Here is a 10,407-nt window from a genome sequence, read left to right as displayed (position 1 = left end):
ATATGAAAGGCCACCGGCTTTATATGGTTCACTTATGCCACTTTTCAGTCCAGGCAAGTAGGCCCTGATTCTGCCATCGAAACTCCTCTTGCCTTCTGCCTCTGAAAGCTCCAGTCTGAGCCTGCATCTGTGACCATGAACTTTGTCTCATTCTCTGCGCTGCTCACGAAGCCTGACATCAGCTTACTCTCTGCCAAGAACTGTATTTCACCTTCGAATTATCTGCTTCCCCCTCAGCCGATGCATTCCTGCCTAGCAGTTTAAGTAAACATTCTTCCAGTTACCAAGCAAAAAGACCCATCTTCTCTGTCCTCATGCAAGTAATTCATAGCCTTGTTACCATGGAATATTCCTACCCCCTCGCATTCAGTGTAGACACTTAGACGCTTGTACACGCACAGTCAGTATAGAATAGATTCTGTCCGAGAGTCCTCCTTTTTGGATAACATAGTTCTTTAAACATAGGATGTTAGATATGATTTGGGATTAGGTTGACTTGACCTCCCAGACTTCTCGTCTCCACATATAGAGCTAAATGTCAAGTCCCCGTCACCCCCTAGTTACACGTCAATTACACGTCATACTGCTGCGCGCGCATCCATGCCAAGTATTATCTTATAGATCCACCTATACATGACATCACAACCAATCATGTTTCTTTTTACTCATTATTACACCCATTTTCGGTTACGCAAACCAAACATCAAATGTCCTTATCAATTGTTACGCCTACTGTATTCACTTCATTATAATGTATGTATTATAAAAGTTACTGCTTGTCAATAAAGTATGTACTTCACTTCCTGAACCCCCGTGGTGATGGAACTTGAGGCATCCGATTATAATCGCTTATTGGAATAAAGCCCATTCCGAAACTCTAATATCACGGATTCTGCCTCTCATTTTACTGAGCTATTTTATAATGTTTCTGTACCAAATTCAGTCCCGGTAAAGGAGAAATATTTACCACAGTTGATCAATGCTCAGTGGGCAGGTTGCTCCATTGTATGGACGGAGTTTGTCCCCCGGAGAGTTTGGAGGGGGGCGGTCAATCCTGGGGCAGTTGAACTCTGAGATGGTGAGGTTTTGTCGGCACTTGGGGATTGGTAGGATTGCGCATAGGGAAATTAGTTATAACTCGCCTGATGTTTTCAGAGATGATGGGGTACACTTGTCTCGGCTAGGCATGGACCTGTGTCTTTTGGAATTGCGGGAGGTGTTGGCCCGGTTGTTAGGGGTTTACCGTTGTTGGGCGGGAAGGGTACTGTTGGGGGTGGCAGAAACAGGGGAAGGCGGCGTATCCGCCTACACTCCCGCCTTGTTTCTGGGTGGCCGGGTGGTTGACAGTTGGCCGGGATTGGCTGGAGTTTGTTGTTATATGTTTGGTAGTTTGTGAGCAGGAGCAGGGAAAGGGTAACCAGGTACGATAAGTTTAGATTAGAGGTTGGTTAGTTACAGTAGCACAAAGGCAGGTAGGGATTACGGTCAGGGGGTTTAGGATTTGGAAAGGATAGATTGTGTAGGATTGGGTTATATTATGGTTATGGAATGTTATGTTGTATTTTGTGGGATGGGGGAACTGATGTGGGGATCGTAGGGGTGGGGGGAGGAACAAGGGGTCAGGAAATTCTTGTATAGTGAGGTGTTTAGTTTTGTAAGGCAGTGGCCAAGGGATGAAATTGTGAAATGCGGCCTTTTTCACACACAATAAACTGGTCTCGTGTCGGCTCGCCCCCCATCCCCCCTTTATCTCCCAATGACTGGTCCAGCGGGAGCCCCCTTGGCTGCATCCAACACAAAATAACAGGGGAAAAGTTCCCTCAGAAAAAGCACCAGCCAAAGCCACACAGCCCCTGACCCAGCCTCTCTAGCCCACTAACACACTCCTACCAGCACCGTCAATTCAAGCCTGATTGAAGTTCGGTGGATTGTAGAAAATGTAATAAAACAGAAGAAAGAAAATTGAATAGGTCATTGACAGCTAGACATATAATGCCATCTCGAGGCCTTCGACCAGGCTAGTTCTGCCCTGACAGCGGCTCCGAGAAAATAAGAATCACCGTCGATTCCAATAATCTAATTAATTGAACCCTGGAATCTTTCTATGATCAGAGAGCCGAAACCTGCCTCTTAGAAGAAAAACGCGAGGTGCGGTGTCCAGCTTGAGCGCTATTTACACCTCCTTTACCCAATCGGAGACTTGGTGCACGTTGTTGCGTCCTTTCTGGAATAAATTAAATATCTCAGCCCCCGCATGGCGCTTACATTCCAAAAAGTTAGACAACATACTGAGCCTCCCGACAACCGCGACTGAGCCAAACATTTATAATAGGTAAAAAGCATAAGCACGCTTATAATAATAAACTGCCCCCGGAACGATAAAAAAGTTCGCTTGCTTTAAACTATCACCACCAAGCGCTGCAACCAACTACCCATAAACGCACATCACGTGCGAGGGGGGCCGCCATTTTCCCTGCCTGACCATTTGGGGTCAACCAGGGACGAGCCAGAAATCCCCACCCTCGCAGTGAAACTGGAGATACCACCGGTAGCCGTAGGAACAAGCATTTTTACTTGATAGTACGAAAACGCTGTAACCACCATAACAAAAGCGCCCAAAGGTTGGAGCGTGTATCGGGGGAGCGACTTCACCTCCTTCTAAACCGAAATCGGCCTTGACTATTCCGAACGTGTGTCCCAGCAGTCAAAAAACAGGAAAACTACCTCGTATACATTCACAAATAGCCATGGTGTGAGGAGGGAGCAATGAAAGATTGCATCTCTCCCGATCCATAAGTTGCTTGTGTTGAAATGCGCAGCAGACTCCCCCCGCCCCTGCGCGGCCGGGTCAGAAAGATCCATGGGAAAACAGAAAACCAGCAAAGTGATATACATGGGCACAAAGTATAATCAAAGACCCCTGAGAGGCCTGGCGCTGCCTGTATCTGTAGACCATCATCATCTTAGACTATGCGGGCCATCCCTAAGAGCCTGGGTGGCAATTGGAAATACACAGGGGCGTGGGCAAGGAGGTCACCGCTCGCCAGCACAACCCCAGAGTGTGCCCGTGAGGAGATAGGTAAATGGGGGAGAGGTGTCTCGCTTAGCGAGCCGGCCAAGGGATGCACCAGTGATAAAATAGGATTATCATACTTGTGGGCAGGCCAACGATAACCCGACAGTGGGACCGAACCAAGGGCCTCGAGGGCTGGGAACGAGACAGTCTTGTGGAACCAGGCGACAGAGACAGAGCAGGCGCACAAACGCCCGAAGTAGGAGTACATGGCCGGACCGGCGCTGCAAACTACACACCTCACTGCACACCAGTGATAATCCCGACATAGACCTTAGTGAGCCCCCCACCTCATGTTCCGCTCCCTCATGAGCCCCAACTCTGCAGCCAGCCAGTCCAGGAGGGGCAGGCCCTCTGACTGTTGTGTGCCATTCTGTGGCACTAAGGGGGGCCGCCCTCTTAGGAGGGTCCCCTTCGTGTGCCCGGGGCAGCCCTGCAATGGCTCGTCCTACAGTCAGCCGCAACCTCGAAGGTCACGAGAAACATATTCCTCTAAAAGAATCATATAGATGAAACCGTCACTCCTCGATATTTCGATCCATTTAGCAATGAGCAATTCACAAGCAAGAGTGTAGTTGTAATGTGTTATTTTCATACACAGAATGCAGTGCTCTAGGTGGATGCAGGCACAGACACACCACATGCTGCAACTGCAGCGTGGCGCATTGGCATTCTTTATTAGAGAATCGGGCACAGACAGAATGACGATGGGGCTAATTGACAGTTTGTGAGGTCCGGGAGGAGCTGTTGAAGGCTCTTCAGTTAACAAGCATTTGCAATGCAATAGGTCTCGCATTTGCGAGAGTTTGAGCTATTGGCATTGTAAATGACAATGCCTTTTATTTATGTGTTGGTTTTTAAAACATCAATAAAAGGAATTGTCATTTACAAGGCCAATAGCTTAAACTCTCGCAAATGCGAGACCTAGTGCATTGCAAATGCTTGTTTTTAATATGCTACAGTTATCCATACAAAGATCCTGGAAAAACAGATCAGTTAAATACCCTGGAAGCTTGCGAACCAGAGCGACGAGCTCTGTGAAAACTGAATGCCAACAATTACCTCTCAGCCAGCGAGGAGAGAGCTTGGAGCAGCCTTTACCCAAACTACTTTAACCTCAGAGGGGCAGGAAATGCACGAGTTCACTCAGCAGACGAAAAGCAGAGCAAAGAAATGTACAGGAGCAAGAAATAAAATCTAGAGTCCGTGAAACTGAAAACGAATAAGCGATAGACCACGAATTATTTCTACCTGCTGAAAGGTGCAAAGGCGTGCACACACTTCAACTATGCTTGAGGGCTCCCCCATATATCCAGTGTCTAGTGATCACGGTGGGTTATTAGTGATGGAGTATGTGAGGCGTTAAGGTGGTGCGACACACAACTCAAAACATAAATAACACTATTTACAACACCACGCCCATATCTATTATACCTCAGACTGCCACAAACACAACTACAACAGGGCAGCTGGTTTTAACCCAATGAGCACTGAGCAGACCTACCAACTCAGAAGATGTGAAAGCAAATCAATGAGGCCTTCTACACTCACCTCTCACATGCCATAATATGTATCTATGGTACAATCAATAAAACAGAACCACCAAGCAGAAAGGCGTCTCACAGCACAAAACCATACCCACAAAGCTACAGGCGGAACCAGGCTCCAGTCTGCGATCAAACCTCAGGAGTATTTGGAGAGTCATCCCCAGGCAGACGAAAGCACTAGGAAGCCATGCTAGACGAAAAACCGCATCTGGATGCGGCAAAAAAGCAAGCAAGAACAAAATGCTATTTTAAGTAACAGATGAATAAAAACGAGCGTACCATATGTTGGTAGCTGGTCTTGGGCCAGCCCTGCATGCACATTTTTCAAATGTCAATAGTACAATATAATCTAGGACTTTTTACTTTTGAAAAAGTAAACTTTTTGTGGGATTACTCTACAGAATAATTGTGTCTATATGCGTACACTCGGGTTCAAAGGAAAAAACATCGACTGAACATTAAGGTTATCGAATCCAAGAAATAGTGGTGCTATTGACACACAATATTTTGAGCAAACCGTGGGTTGTACTCGCAAGGGCTGTGCTTTGTACACAGCTTACTGACAATGCCTCAATCAGTTCTACATCCATATGGTCAAGCCCCTGCGCATATTACTAATCACCCCCATGAGCACACAGTGTGCACCAGATAAATAGTCTAGGATCCCTAAAACAAGTGTTGTGTAATGTAATTTCGAAAGAGCCCCTCCAACCCGAGATACCTTTATTTTCGCAGCATCGTCCCCTACAAGGTAGAATGGTGGCCTTTCAGTGCCTTGAATAACTAGGTGCTTATGCAGAGTTCAAATCCTACATACGTCGTGGTATAATGTATACAGCCTGCAGTACAACTGGCAATCTAGATTTTGATTGAACAACCAACTGTTCACTAATCTGCTGAGCAATAAATAAAGTTACTCGAGTGAAACTCGATACAGAACGGCTCTAAAAATACCTTAGCAATGACACCTGGACCATCCTTTCATATGCTGTCCAGCTCCCTTCCCCAAGACCTCAATAACATTACAAAGGCACTTTAAATGCAATTAAGTGCAGGCACTGGACCCACCACAGTGTTTTCTGGCAATGAACATGTTTCCCTTTTAAATGCGGGATTAACCCGAGGCAAGAGCAAAACTGTCGGTCAGAAAAAAGTCACCACAGTCACGGCGCCCACTCAAAGCACTTTAAATCCTCTTTTTATGAGGTTTTGGAAACACCGAATCACAGCTGTGACAAAGCACAGAAGTATAGCACTTATATAGATACAAAAAAGCAACAGTTTTAGCTTTGGAAACTCAAGCTTTCGTCTACAATTCATTCAGTGAATGTTCTAGATTACTTTTAGAACGATCAGTTGGTTGTGCATTCGAAAAAAAAAAAGCTTCAGTTATGTATGTCTCACATTTTTTACAAATTTTCAAAACCACGATGGTACTCGGTAAATTAGAAAGGTTATCAAGTAATTATATGACCTTCGATCAATACGATGCCTAATTGGGGGGGGGGGGGGGGTGGAGGGGCAGAATTTGTATTCACCCGCTTGCTAACCTCGTTTCTACAGCTGTAACAATATTGCGAGCAGTACCGGGCATCTGTGTCTGACGAGGCCAGTCTCTGCGGTGAACCGGAGTCTGTCTAAGAAAGAGTCTCTCTGACCGACAGGAGGTGGGACATGAAAGGGAAGACAGGTCAGGGTGAGAGGAAGAGCGAACGCGTGGACAGAGAGAGAAGGGAGGAGCGAAGGAAAGAGGTACGGGAGGAAGAGGTAAACTTAATGCATTCAAAAGAGAGGAGGGGACATGGCGCAGGGAGAGGTGACAAGGAGATAAAACATGAAAAGAGATGGCAGGCAGGTGAGAGAGAAGAAAGAGGACAATGGGGGAAGGGACAATGCAAAGTAACATAGGGAAGAAAAGAGAAATAGTAACGGGAAAGAGGGTTTGATAGAGAGCGAGTGAGACAGGAGAGAGACAGCAGAGAGATAACAGGAGAGGAGAAGTGAAGCGAACAAGGTCAGCAACATTTAAACAAGCTTTGGAACCGCGGCCGCGAAACTGCCGCGAAAGTGAAAGTGATCGCAATCGCGATTACGATCGCGTGCAACGGAGGGCGCGCGTGCACGTTCACGTGCACAGTAGCTTTAGGCCACGGCAGCACTTTGAACAAGCGTGCTCTGAAGCTGACGAAGAGGGAGTGGGAGGGGGGAGTGGAGGCGGTCACGCAGGCTGCCAAATGGTTATATATTTTTTTGTTTAAACGGAAGCAAAAACGAAAATGCATTTGATTAGCAATAACAGATTTGGAAGGAGGTGCCCTGACGGAGCGTGTGTGTTAACAGTGCTATATTAGCAAGAATCGATCTCGAAGGAGGTGCAGGGACGGAGCGTGTGTGGAGCAAACCAAGAGGACAATTAACAACTAAAGACTGCTCTCATTTATAATAAAAAAATACAACTCTGCTTTAAATTGTCCGAGTGCGTTCGGGTGATTAGCAAGGACAGATCTGGAAGGAGGTGCACGGGGTATGTTTGGCAGGGCTTGGAGAAGGGTTTCCATCACGGCGAAAGTGAAAGCAAACGAGTGGTTTCAGGACTCCAAATGGTGCGCGCGCCCGGACGGGTCACATGCACTGTAGTTGGAGGCCTGCAAAGCCACTGTTTGCACTTCCAAAACGCGCTTACTATAAGTCTCGCCAGAGCAGCGCTAAAGCGCTGGCTCAGGCGAGACCTAAAAAGAAATGTGAGCTGGCCCCTGACAGTGACTGCTCTAAACCTCCCGAGGCTTCTCACAAGGGGCATCGCATATTTCTGCAAACCCCAGAATTAGGGATAAAAGGCGTCCCTAAAAAGAATTATAATGGACAACAGACTTGGCAATTAATTGAGGGACGGTCCATGAAATTTACAGTCAGTTGGCCACCGAGGGGGAGGAAGAGCAGAGAGAGTGTGGTGGAGGAGCAGGGGGGGGCACAACACTGATAGAAAGAGCTCATACCTGCAGAGAAGGAGGGTTGTGCTGCGAGAAGCAGGGCAGGCACAGACAGCAGTGCCCCCTGCTCTGAGGCAGGCTGCAGCACAACCCTCTCCCTCGTCTGCCTGGCTCTGCTGTGAGGCAGGCCAGGCTGGAGCCTGCTGACTGGGAGGGGGATGTAGGGCAAAAAGAAATACACAACAGTGAACGCGACACCAGCTCAGAGCTTCTAAAATGGGCGCAGCCCTGATAAAGTTTTGACAATTAACAACAAACACCCAGCAGGACGCACAGCAGGGGAGGCAGCAGAAACACAACTGTGGTGTTAAGAGTGGTAGTAAGAAGAATGCTATATTTAAATGTAAGAAGCTAGGGCACTAAAGCTGAACACAGACAAACAGTAACAGAGCAGGAAACCAGGAAAGGAATAGTCCCTCAGAGAACAGATAAAGAACAATAGCGGAATGAGACTGGACTAAGCCACTGCTCTGTGGGAGGAACGGAAGAGAGAAAGGAGGGTCAAAGAGGCAGGACTGACCACTAGAAAGCAGGATTTTTAAAGGACACTGACAGAGACAAATAAATAACAATGGCAAAAAATGGGATGGACTTGCACACAGACTGATCACAGCAGGAAATCTCCTCCCCCCAACTCGGAATGCAGCCCAGGTCTATTCATCCTAGCACTGCCTCCTCTGGGAAGGTGTTAGTTTTTGGTGCTGCCTCATATCTATGAATCCTTCTAAATCTGGGGCAGTGTCAAAAAGCCATGGGTGTTGTGTTGGAACACCCACAGCAACACCCATGATACGCCCCTTTGTCGCAGAGTACTGCGTGAAAGAGGGCTATATTTACAAGGACATGTAAAGCCACACAAAGTGGCTTTACATGGTCTTGTAAATATGGGCCAGCACAAAGCGCCACCAGAGTGTAAAAGAAAGTGACACTCTGTTGGCACTATGGGTATATAAATATACCCCATTGTCTGGCCATATGACCAGTTCTCCTGCTCTTAGTGCAAAGTAGGTCCTGGTCCCAGGGTATGGTCAGTGGTCCCATAAATTAGATCCAACATAATTAAAGATATGCAACTGCCACTCCTTAGGCAGGTCAGCTTTGCAGTGTCTAAAGCAGCTGATCTCTCGGCAGCTTTTGGGTTTTGTCTGCACTACATGCATCCTCAAGGCCCAGCCACATTCGGAGTCCTGGAAATGGTTCTGGTGCCAATCTCTTGAAAGAGATATGATTATAGATGTGAAAGAGTTTTAGACTGCAAAGCTCTCCACTTACATCCAAGCCTTGACTGGAGACTATAAGCCGCCTGGGCAAAAAATATTCATCCTAGGCAGTTTGTGCAGTGAGAAGTATTCTGTAGTGGGTTCTGGCTGGTTTTGAAATGATTGAGGCCAGGCTTTGCTTTTTACTGCACCAGTTTTCAAATATATTGGCAACATAAGGCCATATTTTGCAGACAGCTCTGAAGGGGAATCAAGAAACTGTACCAATTCTTTAGAGGGCGCCAAAGTCCCAATGGGCACAATTTCTAAATAACAGCAAATCATGCAGGTTCCTAGGGGAAAATTGGGCTCCCAAAATAAAATACTGGGTGCACTTCATTCAAATACAATATTGCCAGTGTAGAAACAGTGTACACTGCAGCCCACTAGCTCCTATGATATAATCAATACACTGGCCTGCACAATGTGTTCAGCTAAGGGAGAAAGCCTCTGACTTAGTTCACATATTTATACAAGTTGGCATCACTTACAAACAGCGCATGTCACTTTTAAGAACTTTGTGAAACGGTCTCAGCAGCTCAGTTTCCACAGGTAAAAAACAACACCTACTTAAGCCAGGCTCAATTATTTTTCCATAGACCTCTAGTCATGCATTCTATCCAAGAGGTTTGATACCAGCATTTTCCTGTAAGCTTCATGCTACTTTGACGGCTACTAGCGAGTTATAACAGGACAGTTCCAAGAAATGGTTTTGGTATCCTCGACTATGCCTGAAATAAAACAAGCAGCATTTCATTTTCTGGAACTATTCATGAGGGGTGGGGTAAATAAAATGATGGAACATGTTAGAATGGACCTGAGATTGCTTACGCAGTGCCCTTTATAAGTTAGCATTTGCTGCACCATTTTCTGTTCAGGTGCCATTTTGAAACATGATCAAAACTAATCCTTTGCTGTTTCTGAGAAAAAGCCTCTGTTAAGTTTTGTTTCTGAAATGTTAGGTTTTGCTTCACTAACGAATAAACTGTTCATATTAGTGCATACCTTTCTCAATAGATAGAGGCCCTCTCACACTTGTCTGGTGGCGGGTGCAAGGTGCGACGACCTTGGACTGTGCTAGGTTGTGTGAGATACGAGAACCGAAACCTATTTTTTGTATTTCACGGTCCAGCTGCATCTGCCTGGAAAATTCCACTGTGGGTGTACCTTTGCCCGGGTATGAAATGTCCATTATGTATCTCTATACTTGTTGATTTCAGTTCCCTCTGTACCACTCTTCGAGACTGTGAAGAAAGAGCTCCACTCTGAGTGCATCTGAATAAAACAATTATTGGTATATATTCTCCACTGTTCTTCTGACTCTTCATTTAGTATAGAAGGCAGAGAGGGGGTCCGAGAAGACCAGGGTGGCCCCAAGAAGGTCACTTCCTTCAGTTGGTGCCCGACCAGGGACTCCTTCTGGTGAGTGATCCAGCCCCTTGCCGCAGAGGGGGGAGGACGAGGACATCGTCGGGTCAGTCTGACGGCTCAGGGATCCCTGCATGAGGAGTTTCCATTACTCGCAGCTGCTCCTTCTG

The sequence above is a fragment of the Triturus cristatus genome, chromosome 6, assembly GCF_964204655.1.
Source record: "Triturus cristatus chromosome 6, aTriCri1.1, whole genome shotgun sequence".
Lineage (NCBI taxonomy): Eukaryota > Metazoa > Chordata > Amphibia > Caudata > Salamandridae > Triturus > Triturus cristatus.
This window is presented reverse-complemented; position numbering follows the sequence as displayed.